The sequence below is a fragment of the Saccopteryx leptura genome, chromosome 4, assembly GCF_036850995.1.
Source record: "Saccopteryx leptura isolate mSacLep1 chromosome 4, mSacLep1_pri_phased_curated, whole genome shotgun sequence".
Lineage (NCBI taxonomy): Eukaryota > Metazoa > Chordata > Mammalia > Chiroptera > Emballonuridae > Saccopteryx > Saccopteryx leptura.
In genome coordinates, this window is record NC_089506.1 from 8,872,402 (window position 1) to 8,890,910 (window position 18,509).

At 34.4% G+C, this 18,509-nt stretch overlaps 1 non-coding gene across 1 annotated transcript; it reads left to right on the top strand.

Moving 5' to 3' along the window:
- Nucleotides 1–16,663: 16,663 nt before the first annotated feature.
- Nucleotides 16,664–16,785, top strand: LOC136404670 (small nucleolar RNA SNORD22). Its single transcript, XR_010751385.1, has one exon. It is a non-coding gene; the product is annotated as a small nucleolar RNA SNORD22 (small nucleolar RNA).
- Nucleotides 16,786–18,509: the final 1,724 nt, after the last annotated feature.

Sequence of the window (18,509 nt, forward strand, 5' to 3'; positions counted from 1 at the left end):
TTTACTTTTGAAGCATCAATAAGAAATAGATGATCCCCCCTACGATGATAACAGTTCATGTGTAGGTAGGAATGATTGAGTTAACATAACCACCTGAGATGAAATATTTTATTCTGTAAGAAGAGTGTATATCTCACCTTTCTCTACTTACTACATTCCTAGAATTCTTGGACAAACACTTCTCTGTACTGTGTTACTGAAGCGGACCTGTGACTTGCTTGCGTCGTTGACAAGGACCTGCACTTACTAGAGCCCTGCAGCTTTACGATCTGCCCCGAGTACGTGTTCTCCAACCGCTCTAAACAGACAGAATACAAGTTCACCGCAGACTAAGAGAAAGTTACACAGAGACAGGAGCTAAGTTCTATAACATAAATTTGAAATATCTTTAATATAAACATAAAAAATAAAAATTGTATGAGGAAGATATACATGTTTTGCCTGGAAGGTATTGCTTTAGGCTGAAAAGAGTCTAATTAGTTTTATATTTGTTAATGAAAGAACAATGTTGAAGTTCAAGAGCTCTGTCTGATGCATAGCACTATAAAGATACTTAATGACACTAAATTAAGATGGTAAATTAATGCCATTTTTTACCAGAGTGATAATTTTTAAAAACTTATTCTAAAAAAACCAAACAGATAACGTTGCTATTGTACTTTAAGAAGATTAGTAAGAGCACTATGTCCTAAGTTTATATACATCCATACAAATTTAGTATTTCTTGGGATGGTTATAAACAGAATTAATACATTGTACATTTTTTGTGGAATACTGGCATAAAATTTATATGTGACCTTTTCATAGTTAAGTGTGACAAGATTTCTAGCTTTAGATATTGATACAAAAAAACAATTTGAGGGAGAATTTTTCAGATGAGAAATTTTATAATCCTACCTAATATAAATATTAAACCTACATTACTGTCCTTTTTCCTGGAGTATAGATAAAAAAGAGAAGAATTATTTATATTTATCTAATGATCCAGTTAGAGACATGGAAATACATTGTCAAACACTGATTAAACATAGTTTTTTATATGAAGACAATGCCTTATACAAAGTAGATTTTCCCCCCTATAGAGTTATAAATAAATAACAAATTTTAAGTCTACCTTTTGTTTAGTGTGTTCCCAAATTTGTCTAGGCACAAAAGATGAGAAAAAGAGATTCCTTGGGTAAAAAACCCTGGTTAGTATAGAAACTTGAACAAAAAGAGACCCTAAAATTCACCGAGCTCAGTACCGGATTTCTCCTGTTAGAAAAGCCATGCCTACAGAGAGGTTAAGGGAGTCTTCACAGTCACACAGTGGTGGCCTAGTTAACAGCCAGACCGAAACTCTCCTGATCAAAAGCATTCTGACCCCCGGACCAGTGTTCCTCCTTATATTATAGCTAACGTTAGGAAGATTCTGTCATTAAACACATCATTAAAAGAGTTTTCAGTTTTCCCAGAAATAACAAAAAATTATATATCCCTATTTTCATAGACTCTATCATGAAAAAATAAAAGACATTTAAAAAAAAAAAACTTTGGGAAACATAAAGTTAATTTTTACATAAACACATATATACAACAGAATATGGAATATGTGAGCAGTAAATAAGTATTTAATTCTCTTTTTAAAATTTAGAAATTATATTTAATAGGGTAACATTGATCAATAAGAGTACACAGATTTCCGGTAAACATCTGTCTAACATGTGAACTGTTGATTGTGTTGTGTGTCCATCACCCAAAATCAGATCATTTCCCATTACCATATGTCTGTCTATCTTTACTTCCCTTCACACTACCCCCTCTCCCCGGTAACCACTTCATGTTTGTCTATGTCCATGTGTCTTAGTTTAATATTCCACCTATCTGGAATATATAGATATATATTTGTCCCTCTTTTTAAATTAATGAAATGTTCAGGAAAAAGAAATTGTTTGTTCTGGTTCCTCAGTACTTACTGCTTTCCCATTTGGGGGTTGTAATTATTTCCAGCGTTTGCAATGACTCTGAGCCCTCTAGCCATCACAGGGTCTAAGCCCACATCTCAGCCTCATGTACGGCAGTCTCATACAATTTCTCATTCCATTCGTGATGGGCACAATTAATCTCTGCTTCCCAAAGTCACAATGCCTCCAAACTTCGTGAGCAAGAGGAATAAGAGGTTGCTACAGAAGCGAAGAGAAATCTACTGTGTCTCTTTGGTGCAGAAATGCTGATTTATCAATGCAGACATACATTGGCATGCATGGCATTGACATTACATGGCAAACGATATTAAAATGAACACAGAATCTTCTTTGATAATCATTAACAGTCAGTTTATAAGGAGAATATAACTATGCTAAACATTTATGCACCTAAGAACAGAGCTTCAAAATACAGGAAGCAAAGTGGTCTAGAACTGCAAGGGGGAGGAAACAAATTCACAACTATAGTTGGGGATTTTAATATAGCTTCCTATCAAATTGATAGAGCAAACAGAAGATCATCAATAGACTTGAACAGCACTACTTAATTTGAATTAACTAACATTTGTAGAACACTCAAACTAACAATCATAGGTTGAAGGTTCTATTTAAGTGTACAGAGCATTCTTACCAGGATAAATCATACTATGGGCCACAAAATAAGTTTCAATAACTCAAGTCTTGCAAAGTATATTTTTTAACCACATGGAATATTAATTAACAGAAAGAGACCTGGAGAATGCAGTCCCAAATGCATGGACACTAAATAGATATAAATAGAAAATGAAGTAAAAAGGGAAATTAGAGAGTCTTTTGAGTTTAATGAAAATGAAAAGCAATTATAGGAATCTGTGGGATGCGGCCAAAGCAGTACTTTTAAAAAACTATGATGCTAAGCACCTGTAATAGAATAGAAAAGAAGGCACACAATCAATGTTCTCAGGTTATAGCTTTCTGAAGAAAATCAATGACCTAGAAGTTAAAATTCTACCTACTCTGATAGAAAAAATTTAGAATTGGCAGAAATCACTAGTATCAGAAGTGAGAGAAGTAGCATATGATGGTTACTATAAATAATTGAAGGATGATAAAATAATGTTAAATAAATCTTTTTCATATAAATTTGATGAGTTAGATAAAATACATAAATTTACTGAGATGACAAATATACCAAATTGCAATAAATAATAATACTAATCTGAATAACCCTATGTCTTTTGGAGGAGCTGAGTTTGTTGTTAAAAAGCTCTTCACAAAGAAAACTACAGTGGTAGATGGCCTTAAAGGAAAATTTTACCAAATATAGATATAAGATAAAAAAAATTCTACTCAAACCTCCAGTGCACTGAATAGGATAAAATATTTCTCAATTCATTTTGGGGACCAGAAATACCATGTATCAATAATAGACAAAGACATCAAAGAAAAGAAAGCTACAAACCCATATCCCTCTTTAAAATAGATACAAAGTTATCCTCAAATTGATTTATATAGTCAACAAAATTCCAACAGGTTTCCTTTTTGAGATTGACAAACTACTTCTAAAATCTATACATAAATGAAAATTTCTTTGAATAGCCAAACTAATTTTGAAAAAAAAAGAATAAAATTGAAATTGAAGAGCTAAAGCTATTGTAATCAAAATGTTGTACTATTGGTAAAACTCTATATACAAATACATTAATGGAGAAGAATAGACAGTCTAGAAATATACCTAACACACACACACACACACACACACACACATACATACACACTATTGTTTCTTACAGAAGTACAAAGGCATTTCAATGAAAAATAAATAGGGTTTTCAAAAATTATTAATAAAATAACTGAATACCCAGAGGCAAAAATAAAAGCATGTTGATCCATATCTTATATTGTATGAAAATGAACTCAAAATGTGTTTTGGACCAAAAGTAAAAACCTAAGATCTTAAATTTGTATAATAAAACATAAGACAAAGCTTCTGCAACTTTGGTTTGGCAAATATTTCTTATATGTGCCATGAAAAGCATGATTCAAAACACAGCAAATTAGTACATTTGACTTCATCAAAGTTAAGTACTTTTGATCTTTAAAAAACTATTGTTAACATAAAGAGTAGCACATACATGGGAGAAATATTTGTAAAATAGGCATCTAATAAAGGACTTGACATAGTCAGTAAATGTCTCAAAACTTAATAATTAGAGCACAAGTATTCCAATAAAAAATTGGACCAAAATTTGGGAACAAGAGAGGCAATCAGCTTGAAGAGATTCTTTCGCAGAGAGGATATACAGATGACAAATAATTACCTAAAAGGGGACTCAACACTATTACTCAAAATGGAAATATAAACTAAATCAAAATGAGGAATCACATCATCCTTAATTGAATAACTAAAATAAAATGGGTTAGCAGTAGTGCTGACCTTGGTGGCGCAATGGATAAAGCATCTACCTGAAATGCTGAGGTTGCCGGTTCGAACCCTTGGGCTTGCCTGGTCAAGGTAGATACGGGAAACAACTACTACAAGTAGATGCTTCCCGCTTTCCCCCACCTCTTTCTCCTTCTCCCTCTCTTTCTCTCTCTCTCTCTCTCTCTCTCTCTCTCCCCTCCTTCCAAAAAAATCCATAAATAAAATCTAAAAGAAAGAACAAAAAGATTAGCAGTAGCAAATATTGAGAAATATGTGGAGGATTTGGGTCACTCATAGATTGTTGGGGTATGTGTAAAATTGTGAAATTACTTTGAAAAACAGTTCAGTAGTTTATAAAGGGATTAAAATCACAGTTCCCATGAAATGCAGCCATTGACATTTCAGATATTTTTTCCCAAATAAACGAAAGCACATGTATACAAAGTGTTGTCCCTGAATATTCCTAACAGATTTATGGGTCATAGTCAAAACCTTGAAACAATGCAATGACTTCAGAAAGTCAAAGGTAAAAAATTGCTGAAAGGAGCCAGAGGGAAGAAACACCTTATATATAGAACAAAGATCTGACTTCTCCTCAGAAACTATGTAAGCAAGACCAGAGCAGAGTGAAATATTCAATGTCTTGAGAAACAGAAAATAAAATAAAAACACCTACTAGAATTATAAACCCTGAAAGATTAACCTTTAAAAGTTGAGAAGTAGAGACTGTGTCAAACGAACAAAAATCAAGGGAATTTGTTGTCAGTAAACCTGCTTTGCAAGAAGTGTTAACAGAAACTTTCTAGAGTAGGAAAATGATAGAGGTCAGAGTCTTTGGTCTGCACAAAGAAAGGAAGAGAATCAAAGGAGAAACAAGTGAAGGTAAAATAAAAACTTTGATTCTTTTCTTATTCTTAATTGATTTAACAGGTAACAGTTTGTTCAAAATAATAATAGCCATCCATTTGATTATATATGCTTATGTACATATCTTATGTACATGCATTTATCTTTGTGTATACATGCATAAATAAAATGAACGACAGCAATTATATATTTATTAAGAAAGAATAATTATGATTATTTTGTTATAAGACATATTCCTTGTAAAGTGGTATAGTTTAACTTATAAGTGGACTTGGATTAGTGGCAAATGAATATTGCAAACTCTAGGACAAACACGAAATATTTTTTAAAAGTATAACCAATATACTAAGAAGGGAGAGAAAATGGTTTCCCATACCATTCTCAAAAAACTACAAAAAGCAAGAAAAGAGAAAGATACAAATTGATTTAAAAAAGAACAAGGGCAAAAAAGAGAAAGTAGTTATGTATGTATATGGTAAATATTGGTCCAACTATTTCAACAATCACTTTTAACCTCAATGGTATAATGTTCCAATTAAGAGACAGAGATGGTCAGAATAGATTAAAAGAAAAGCATGACCCAACTATATGTTTTCTGCAAGACACTCACTTTATATATGACACCTATAGATAAAAAGTAAGTGAAAGAAGAAAAATATACCATCTGAACACTAATCATAAAGAGCAAGAGTGCCTATGTTCATTTCAGACAGAGTAGACTTCGTTTAATTTTAAGGAAAGTTATCAAGGATAAAGAAGAAAATTAAGTAACGATAAAGGGTTCAATTCTACAAGAAAATATGACAATCTTTAACAACAGTGTCAAGGTTAATGAGGCACAAACAAATACAATTGCAAAAGAAAGAGTTTAATTCACTATCAGTGTTGAAGCTTTCAACGCCTCTATCAGAAATAGGCATATCCAGCAGTCAGAAACTCGGTAAGGATGTAATTGAACTGAAAACACCATCAATCAAGTGGACATCTATAGACTTCGCCCAACAACAGCAGAATGCAGTACATTCTTCTCAAATGTGCATGAAACATTCACCAAGGCAGACCACGTTCTCAGCCATAAAGTCTCAGAGATGCAAACTAATTTGTTGTCACAGAAAGTATATTAATGTTTGTATGAGATCAGGAGAGTTGTTGAGAAAGTGATGGATATGTTCATTATCTTGATCACTGTGACATTCCATGGGTATATACATTTGTCAAAACATATCACATTTGTCACTTTAATATGTGCCATTTATTGTAAGCCAATTATTTCACAATAAATTGTTTTAAAATTTTTTCTATATTCTTCTGAAATTACTATAATACATTTAAAAAAATAAAGTTAAGAATGTTTTCAAATTCACTCACTAAATTATCTAGTTTGTCAAAATAGAAAAAAAGTAACCACTTTTTAATATTCATTTTATAAAACATAAGTTTAAAAGAAGCAATCTGTGTCAATACAAAATCTTTTCTATTACTAAGACAAAGTCAGGTATATTACATTTGCTAAAGAAAAGAGAAGGACTTTATATTTCAGGTTTTTGTGGGGTTTTTTCTTTTGTATTTTTCCAAAGCTGGAAACGGGGAGGCAGTCAGACAGACTCCCACATGCGCCCGACCAGGATCCACCCGGCACGCCCACCAGGGGTGACGCTCTGCCCATCTTGGGGCATTGCTCTGCTGCAATCAGAGCCATTCTAGCACCTGAGGCAGAGGCCACAGAGCCATCCTCAGCGCCCAGGCAAAGTTTGCACCAATGGAGCCTTGGCTGCGGGAGGGAAAGAGAGAGACAGAGAGGAAGGAGAAGAGGAGGGGTGGAGAAGCTTCTCCTGTGTGCCCTGGCCAGGAATCGAACCGGGGACTCCCACACGCTAGGCCGATGCTCTACCACTGAGCCAACCGGCCAGGGCCTAGGTTTTTAAAATTTGATCGTTAACATAAAATGCTTGTTTTATTGTGTTGTTTGTTTATTTATTTATTTATTTATTTATTTATTTATTTACAGAGACAGAGAGAGTCAGAGAGAGGGATAGATAGGGACAGACAGACGGGAATGGAGAGAGACGAGAAACATCACTCACCAGTTTTTTGTTGTGACAATTTAGTTATTCGCTGATTGCTTTCGCCTATGTGCCTTGACCGTGGGGCTACAGCAGACCTAGTAACCCCTTGCTCAAACCAGTGACCTTAGGCCTTAGCTGGTAAGCCTTGCTCAAACCAGATGAGCCCACGCTCAAGCTGGCGACTTCAGGGTCTCGAACCTGGGTCCTCTGCATCCCTGTCCAATACTCTATCCATTGCGCCACTGCCTGGTCAGGCTTATTGTGTTGTTTAAATTCCTGACTTGTGTTGGCACAGTGGATAAAGTGTTGACCTGGAAATGCTGAGGTCGCCGGTTCGAAATCCTGGGCTTGCCCTGTCAAGGCACATATGGGAGTTGATGCTTCCTGCTCCTTCCCCCTGTCTCTCTCTCCCCCCTTCTCTAAAATGAATAAATAAAATCTTTAAATCGTGTGGTTATGGAAAAAAAAACCACAAAAATCCTCTCGACAGTCTGAATGCAGATCTCAGACCCACCACTGTATTTTATATCTGTTTATCTGTCTGTAAGTGGAGCGAAAACAACACGTGCTTTACTTGGAGACTGAATTGATAAACAGAACTGAAAAGTGTCCGGCACATAGTGGCTTCCCAGAAAAGTCAGTCAACCTTACTCATATTGAGAAATTTTATTGACTGATTACTGTTTATTGAAGTTTCGTTGCTTATATACTAATTAGTTAAAATAATCATTCATATTCTGCTAATCTTCCATAAGGTCTTACACTTATTTTGAAAATCAGGTGCAAATTTTTGAGACTGTGATATAAAATGCTAGAAGCTAATTTATAGTAGATTGTTAATTAGTTAAAAGCTAAGATCTGTTATTCAATATTTTCTTCATTAGGCTAAAATATCACTTGTATCCAAGTTAATTTTACTTAAACTGTCAATATGCAAAATAAAATATGACCCCTTTAAAATGTTATATACACTAAATATAAATGAAGAAATATATAACTTTATATATTTTCTAAAATTAGAGTAAATACATTATCTGCTTTTTTTGTATATAATTTTTATTTAATATTTTTAAAAATCATTAAAAAACAATGTTAATAAGTAATGCTTCTGTGATAATAGTTTCCAGGCACTAATTTAAATTCTTTACATATATATATATATATACACACACACACTAGTTTAATGTTTGTAATAATCCTAAGAGTTTTGTATGTTTTTATCTCCACTCTACACAAGAAGATACTGAGAAACAGGCAGTTTGAATAATTCTTCCAAAATCACACAGCTCGTTAATAAGTAGGAGTTGGATTTAGTGAGTCATTCTCACGTATCATCACATCCTGATATTTCTTACTACACTTGGTCAGGAAAAGTATAACGTGTTCTACCACAGTCTGTCTACTTATCTACACACATATTTGTTAGTTGTCTATTTCCGTATCTCTGCAAACATTTCACCAATTTATCAGTTCAAATCATTAAAGTTCAATAGCTGTCAACAGTATTCTTGACAGTACATAGACTTACCTAGTTTTCCACGAACTTACCTACCAATTTCACAAGATTTGAATATATTGGTGAATAAGGGCAGAATGTAAATACAGAAACCTTCATACTTGTTTAGCAACCATGCCCTTATATATTGTACAACCTGTCTCCATCTGTTTCATTTTGTGATGTTAACCCTGGCAGAGATCCCAGCGAGGTCTGAATTTCTCAAATGAATGAAATATCACTGCTGAGGCAGTGTCCAGGTTGAAAGGAAGTGTATCGTGCTACAGATAGTAACATGCTTAGCAATTCCCACTGACAATGTCATAAACATGTCCGTGCTTTTCCGCAGTAAAAACAAAAGTCTTCTTTAATTGTATGGATGTCCTAGGTGATCCCTTTCTTTGATAAAGCCCAAATCGAAGGAAGTTTATCTGAGCTCTGCATGGCCAGGGAAGATGGCCATGGGAAACATTCCCTATGAGACAGAAATATTGTGATTGTGAGGTACGCGGGAAAGACTTGGCAATGTGCATTTGATTAGGTGGCCATACCAGAAGGAACGAAGGGAAGGGATGTCTCTGCAGCTTACCCACCCCCCATCTTGCTTCTGGTAACTACAGGACGAAAAAAAAAGAGGAGACTTTTAAGACCTACTCTACAAATATAATGATTATAAAAGTTGATGTAACACATTTTAAATCCTGAATTATTTTCCAACAACTCTTAAATAAAGATCCATGAACAAAATTACTTTAGTCTTGTTATTTCCGAATGGGTCCTCTGGTTCACTCTACTGAATTCAAGGGACACGGTGGGATATTTTTAATTTTTCAGAAAAAGAACGGCATCTTTGAACACCCACAAACTACTACTGTGACTTCTTTTCTGTACTAAACTACTTAAAAATAGAACTGTTAAGCATTTCTTTTGGCTTAGGAATACTTTGAAAATGTTACTAAAATGTTGAGGGTACCATGAGCCAAAGAAATAGGAGAACTTCTGTTTTCAATACTTCCTGTATTTTGCTACGTTGGAATTTTAGCTCTAATAGAAATTACAGGGCTAATTTCCGTTTAGATGGCCAAACCAGATTCTGGCCTGTGTATAGTGAAAATTCAACAAAAAGTCACAAGAACGTTAACGTGCTGACCCCATCAGCCTGCTCTTTTCTTGAGCAGGTCTGTTTCATCAGACAAAAAGCAAAGTGATACTCATTGGTTCAGTCTTACCTGTTTACTTTCTGTCAACCCAGGGATCAGAGATAAGAAATCAGTTTGTAGAATTGTACTTGTGAACATATTTCTAAAATCTCTCTCTTCCAATTGTTTCCACTATTTTCCTAGGCTGACTATTTTCTTTCAATTTTTTTTTTTGGTCTGTTTTTCTTGTATTTTCCTGCCATGCATTTATCCAGATGTTTCAGTTTGAGTTAATAGCTATTCTTTCAAAGACAAATAGTTTCCACAGGATATATATTTCGTAGTCAGCATTGCAAAAATAAACTAACCGACTCGGTGACAGAGCGTACAGACTGGAGTAATATACCCTGTCAATGAAATTTAAAAATCATCATAGCATCAGATCCATCTCCAATTACAAAGATTTCTTCCAAGAACCTAATCTTTCTTAGAGAACTATCATCTTCTCTTGTACGTTCAATAAATCTCAGATGTAGCTTTAGCTGCATATAATTATGTGACTTCTTTAAGTGTTTGAAACTGAATCCAGATGAATGAAGACCCTTGAAGCCTAATGATACAAGTGCGAAGTGCTTCGAGAATCCCCTGTTGTAACTGCCATGACAACCCACATCTATTAATGCTGGAATTCAGCTTTTTGAGAGTAGCACTTTTCAGTTCCATGGGGTGAAACTCAATTTGCACCACCGGTTGCTGTGTTGTGAAGGAGAATTTCAATGCCCTATTGAGCACTCAGTCTTTTGTTAGTTTGTTTGCTTGTTTGCGAAATATTCTTTAAACTGACATAATGACACATGCCATACGATTTCCTGAATTGAACTTTTTGTTTCCCTCTGGAAACCATGAGATTGAAAGAACAAACATACTTAGTGTATAACAAATGAATACAAAACAGAGCCATCTTCTCTGCAATCAAGGATACACCCGGCTCATTACTGCAGAGCAGGAACGGGGTGTCCAAGATGAGATAGAAGAGTGCTTTGTGAAACCAGGGAAGTTCTGCTACTTCGTGAGAATATAAATAACTGAACACAGAGAACTCTAAATGAACATTCTAAGAAAGATGGACAATAGCTCAGCATCTAGCTCATTTAAGAAATCGTAATCTCACTTTATGAATTTGACTCCAAAGGCAAGGGAAGTGAAGACAAAGATAAATGAAGGAGACTACATCAGATTAAGAAGCTTTTGCACAGCAAGAGAAACTGATAACAAAAGAGACAGCCAACTAAATGGGAGATGATATTTTCAAACAACAGCTCAGATAAGGACCTGATATCCAAAATATACAAAGAACTCATAAAACTCAACAACAAATAAGCAAATAATCCAATTAAAAAATGGGAAGAGGACATGAACAGACACTTCTCCCAGGAAGAAATACAAATGGCCAACAGATATATGAAAGATGCTCATCTTCATTAGCTATTAGAGAAATGCAAATCAAAACTGCAATGAGATACCACCTCACACCTGTTAGATTAGCTATTATCAACAAGACAGGTAATAGCAAGTGTTGGAGAGGCTGTGGAGAAAAAGGAACCCTCATCCACTGTCGGTGGGAATGTAAAGTAGTACAACCACTATGGAAGAAAGTATGGTGGTTCCTCAAAAAATTAAGAATAGAACTACCATATGACCCAGCAATCCCTTTACTGGGAATATACCCCCATAACTCAAAAACACTGGTACGTAAAGACACATGCAGTCCCATGTTCATTGCAGCATTGTTCACAGTGGCCAAGACACGGAAACAACCAAAAAGCCCTTCAATAGAAGAATGGATAAAGAAGATGTGATACATATATACTATGGAATACTACTCAGCCATAAGAAATGATGACATTGGATCATTTACAACAACATGAATGGACCTTGATAATATTATATTGAGTGAAATAAGTAATTCAGAAAAAACTAAGAACTGTATGATTCCATACATAGGTGGGACATAAAAATGAGACTCAGGGACATAGACAAGAGTATGGTGGTTACCAGGGGTGGGGAGGGAAAGCGAGGGGTGGGGGGAGAGGAGGGGCACAAAGAAAACCAGATAGAATGTGACAGAAGACTATATGACTTCGGGTGATGGGTATGCAACATAATCAAATGTCAAAATAACCTGGAGATGTTTTCTCTGAACCTATGTAACCTGATTGATTAATGTCACCCCATTAAAATAAAAAAATAAAAAAAAAAAGTAAAATCTGCTACTTAAAAATAAAGAAATTTAATCTAGTTATGTAAAAGAATTACTTAGAAAAAATTTATTACTATAAATTGGAAAAATATTAAAATGAAAATTCCACTCTTATAGATCATTTATTTAAAAGGTTAAAGTAAATAAGTAAATTTATGTATACATAAATAAATGCAAAATCTTATCTTAATATAAAGAGCAGCAAATATTTGTAGTAGTTATATTTAATTTTAGGGATGATGGAACAATAAAGCTTTCAATTTCTTTCTTTCTTTCTTTCTTTCTTTCTTTCTCTCTTTCTTTCTTTCTTTCTTTCTACTTTATAATTTAATCTTTGCTTTCCTTTAACAGTTTTGAACATACTAATTGTGTTAATATCTTAAAAATTTACAGGGCAGTTTGATTGTGATTCATTTGTGTATCTACCTTAATCTTCTCTACATTCAAAATAATTACGTTATAAAAATACAATATCACATGTGAATATTTATTAGTGGGATTTATTTCTTAAAAATTTCCATGACATTACTGTAACATACATATGCATGTATATTTATATAAAGATATCTTAGTTCATTATATTTATACAATAATTTGGCCTTTATAAACATAAAGTAATTTTGTCCTGTATTAAATGCTTATAAATGAAATTCTACTTAATCTAAAATATACATCTACATTGTTTCTACTGAATTTATTATTTATTGGCTATTTTATCACTCCTGATTTTTTATTTCATTTACTTTTTTTAATTGTTCTATTCCTGAAAGATTTTCTTACCTCAGTTTTAGAATCTGTGTCTTCCAATTGAAGAATTTAGCCAATTTAAATTCACATTTAGAATTGACTTTAATAATTCACTTTTGCTATTATTGTCTCTTGCTTATTTCATTAATGTTACATGTATTTTTCCCCTCCATTATACTTATTTGTTTTTCTTGTATGCTCCTCATTCTTCTGGTTGCTTTAGTTGAGAACAATTTTTACTTAAATAAAATTGTTTACCACTGCCAAGGAATAAACAATTTCTGATTTTTTCTTACCTTTTATTTGAAGCAAGAAAAATGTTCAACGTCAGTTTGCCAATAATCTTCAGACCTCCCAATCATTCTTTTATAGAAATGTCATTTTGGTATATACAATTAATTTAGTATTTAAAATTTGCCTGACCTGTGGTGGCACAGTGGATAAAGCATTGACCTGGAAATGCTGAGGTTGCCGGTTCAAAACCCTGGGCTTGCCTGGTCAAGGCACATATGGGAGTGAATGCTTCCAGCTCCTCCCCCTTCTCTCTCTCCCTCTCTATCTCTCTCTCCTCTCTAAAAATGAATAAATAAAATAAATAAAAAAATTAAAATTTAACATTACTTATTTTTTTAAAACTTACTATTTGCTACCTGTATTTTATTATTAAATTATAGCTGTCATTACAGTTTATTCCTATAAAATTTCCTTCTTATGTCTTTGGTAGTGATTGATTTCTTAAAGGTTAATGTTTGTTGTTTGGTAAAACCTGACTTATTGACAAGATCCCTTCAATTGTAAGATAGTTCTCAAATGGCTAAATGTACTTTCAATCATTTTCCACTCTAGAGAGCATAATATCAGAAATATTATAGATTACTATCTTTTTTTGGAACCTCAGAATTGTACATACCCTGCTACATATAATTATGGTGTTTTTCATTAATTTTGTCTAAAATTTGGTGAACAAGTTTGATTAATTGCATTTTTTTTTTTTTTTTTTTTGTATTTTGTATTTTGTATTTTTCTGAAGTTGGAAATCGGGAGGCAGTCAGACTGACTCCCGCATGTGCCCAACTGGGATCCACCTGGCACACCCACCAGGGGGCGATGCTCCGCCCAATTGGTGCGTCGCTCTGTTGCAACCAGAGCCACTCTAGCGCTGGAGGCAGAGCCCACAGAGCCATCCTCAGCACCCAGGCCAACTTTGCTCCAATGGAGCTTTGGCTGCGGGAGGGGAAGCGAGATACAGAGAGGAAGGCGAGGGGTAGGGGTGGAGAAGCAGATGGGCGCTTCTCCTGAATGCCCTGGCTGGGAATTGAAACCGGGACTCCTGCACACCAGGCCAATGTTCTACCACTGAGCCAACTGGCCAAGGCCTGATTAGTTGTATCTTTGCTCTCTATTTTCCATCCTCTCTTTCTCCTTCTCTCCTTGGTCTTCTTCCTTCCTCCCCATCACCTCCATCATTCCTCTATGATTTATCTATAGGTTTTCTTTATAATATGTGCTATTAATTCTTTATAGGACACTAAAAAAAATTTTTGTTCTTTTTCTCAAGCTAATCATAGTTTTGTAGTCGCTCTAAATGTATAGTAATTCATTTTTGGCTTCATTTTTGTTATTTCTCTCTTATCTGCATTAATGTTAGCCTTTATGTGAACCTTTCATTTTGCTTTTCTGCTAGCATTTCACAGAAATCACTCCTATTTACATCTTTTTCTTTAAAAAAAATCAGTCAAATATTAGTGTTTTTTTCTTGATTCTATTGAGGGTCATTGTAATATTTTGCTACTTTGTATCTACCCTTCACTAACATTTGGTACACGTATAAGTGGCTAAAATTCCTTAATGTTCTGTCTTTTCAGTGATGCGAAAACATTTTTCTCCTTAAAACAAAGCCTCTAAGTCATTCAGATGGGACCGCATCTTACTTTAAATCTGACATCTAACAGAATTTTATGTAATATAAGTGTTCTGGGGAATTTTTGTATTTTCCTGCTGTCAATTTATCTGACTTAACAAGGGAGAGTTTTTCTTTGAATAGGTTACTCACTTGTGATAAAAATTACACACACTCATCCCAATACACATCTGCCAAATATGTTTCTTGACTACTGTTTTCCTGCTCAAAGGTTGGGGTTTGGGGTTAGTATAGAAATATTTTCCTTTATGTACTTATCTATAATCCAGACTTTATTTAATAGCATTATATATGGATCGTAGCCACCTATTTTATTGGAGGGGGGGCAGTAAAGTGAATTTTTCTTGAAATTAGGTTTAGAAGATGGGTAAGTGTGCTCCTCACTCCTGCCCATCAATTAAAGAGAAATGTAATCTAGTTTAGTCACTTTGCTCACTTCTTAAGCAAGGCACTGTGGACCAGCAAAGAGAACCAAATTTAGAATCTCAGAGATCTGGGTTCTAGTATTGGTTCTGAATATGTTTGCTCTATGACTTTGGGTAATACCTAACCTTAATGAACTTCAATTTATTCTTTGTCTTTCTCATTGAACAGCCAATTTTTATACTAGAAAATCCTTTAAGTTCTTAGTAGGGTACTTACCACTCAATAATTCTTGGCTATTATTAGCTGACATTGGGTATGCAATGGGCATCTTTATGTATATTTTAGTGGACTTTTTGAAGAACTGATACATATGTCTAGTGAACCAACTTTTTTTTTTTTTTACTTTATTGGGGTGTATCAGTTCACAAACCACATAGGTTTTATGAGTACAAATCGATAAAACATGATCTGTGTATCACTATTTTGAGAGAATTATGAGTCATGTATAATAACTTACTTTAAGTTATGTCAATGTAACAATGCTGCATGGTTATCAAGTATAATAATTTTATGAGGGATCAAGTATGAGTAGATGAGCCAAGTTTTCTCCTTGAAGTAGGGAGTGAATAAATGTGATATATTCTAATAATCTTATATAAAGATTGACATTAATAAATTAGTATTTACATTGGAATTATCATTACATTTTTAATGATGGATTAATAGAAGGAAATAAATATAGAACAAATTCATAAATATATTTTATACTGTACCTCCAGTATTTTGAGTTGTTTGTGTATATGTGTATTGTTATATATATATGTAGGTGGAAGACATACCTAGTGTGGATGGGTAAAGAAAAGCTGAGAAACAGTTGTAAAATGTATTGGTTTTTGGAAATGAGGAATATTGAGAGAAATTAACTATATATATGATTTATCCAAGAGAAAAATTACAGTAAATAGGCTAATTAAAATATAGCTCAACATGTTTCAAGGTTTTCAGGATACAATTAATGTGAAGACAAAGATATGAAATTATCTTCAGTATATATTTTATTTGTAGGGATTTTATTTTTGCAATTGGATCAATTAGTGGTAAATATTATAGGCTACTTCCCTATTTGCTGGAGTTGACATAGAACTGATTTACAATGAAATTAGTTTCTCTCAAGTCTTACTGTTGAAACTGTAGTAGATGTCATCAGTTACATACTGGGCTGTTTTAGCTGCTGTGATGAAGAGTGCATCTTTATCCCAATCAGTGATAATAAATGTGACATATGATAGTAATTAACTTATTTTTACTCCTCCTGTAAATTAACTCTATTGAAATGACTTCAATGTGCATAATCATATGTCTGTATGTATACATATATATGCATGTGCATAGTAATATAGACTCTTTTGTCTAAATATTGAGAACCTATTAAAGTCCCAGTGAAAAAACAGTCACATATCTTCTCTCTCCTCCTAGTTCCAGGGCCTGTGAAAGTGAACCCACTGGTGCTGGTGAGGGGAGGGGAGGCACGTTCCAGAAAGAACCATCTGAGAGATCGTAAGTATTTCTATTCATGAAGAAAGAGCGTGGCACATGGCGCATCTGATGGAATTCAACTATAGAGGACATATAACGAAATCCAATTCCTAAAAACAGGATTTTCAAGTCCTTCCTTATACAGCTTAGCTGTTCAAACTATCATACAATTATGTAAGCCTTTCTAAATAAAGTTTTATTTTAAGCTTCAAAAACAAGAACATATTTCCTTACCAGGTGGTGGCGCAGTGGATGGAGTTTCGGATTGGGATGCAGAAGACCCAGTTTCAAAACACTGAGGTCACTGGCCTGAGTGCCGGCTCATCTGCTTGAGCATGGGGTCACTGGCTTGAGTGTGGAATCATAGATATGACCCCATGGTCGCTGGCTTGAGTCTGAACTCGCTGGCTTGAGCAAGGGGGTCACTCACTCTGCTGTAGCTACTGGTGAAGGCACATATGAGAAAGCCATCAATGAACAACTGAGGTGCCACAACGGAGAATTGATGCTTCTTCTCTCTCCCTTCTTCTCTGTCTGTCCTTATCTGTCCCTCTCTCTGACTCTATGTCTCCCTGTCTCTGTCACAAAAACAAACAAACAAACAAAAAATAACATATTAAAGGAGAATAGTGTAATATCATTCCATCTTTCCATACCAACTCCCATTCCTAGCTTATTTTGTAACTTTATGATATCCAATTACACCTGGAACTGTTTTGGTTTTGTTTGAGTATATTTCTATAAAATATTTTGAATAATCAAACCTATTCATATCTTATTAAAATGAATGCCAGATATGCATTTACTTCACCACACACAATAACACTGGATTTTCAAGCAATTTTTAACTTTTGCTTAAAGGGACACTAAATCAAGGAGTTGGTTGTTAATGTCATATTTTGTAATCTTGTGTTGCAATTAATGACAAAGATTTCCCTAAATATAGTCTGAAAATTATTCTCATGATATAAATTGTATAAAGGAGAACAGCTTTGTGTTAGAGAAATAAGGGTTTCTTACGATTTGCAAGAGAGATGAAATCAGCAATGAAATCCTAGATGGAAAAGTCACAGGCACACAGGGGACCCTATGGGCAGTAGGGAAACCAAGTTGTTGTGATCTTTAAGATCTTTCTCCGTCGTGGAGATTACGGATGACAGGGAACATTGTCGTCCATTGATTTCTGGCATGTCTGTTACTGAGTCGGGCAGCCAGGAAAGGAATCAGTTTACAATGTAATTGTCATGATAACAAATATAAATGAAAGCACAGTCCCTGAGTAGCTTCCTTTCTACACAGTAATCACGAGTGGGCATTTTTTCTGTAACTTCAGCTTTCACTCAGAGTCGAAGGAAGGAAATAAACCCAACATAGCAGTTGGTGTGGACGATGTCAATGAGGCTACTTCACCTCCAGCAATTCTGTGTGCAGCCAACAGTGAAGACACAGTTTATTTTCAAAATGTTAATTCTCCAATCTCCCTGTAAGGCACAAAATCAAACTGAAATGGCCAAAGGAGCTGTGATCCAGAGAAAACCACTGTGAAATGTATCACTCACCATGTCTTGACAGCCTTCTCTTACTCAGTAAAAGATGTCATAACTATCTCATTTTTAAAAGACGCTTTCATAAGAAATATAAACATTAATTCCCTAAAATTGGCATTAATACCAACAGTATCCATATTAAGCATATGAAGTAAACTTCAACCTAATCAACTCTAAATTGAGGGAATAATGAGTCT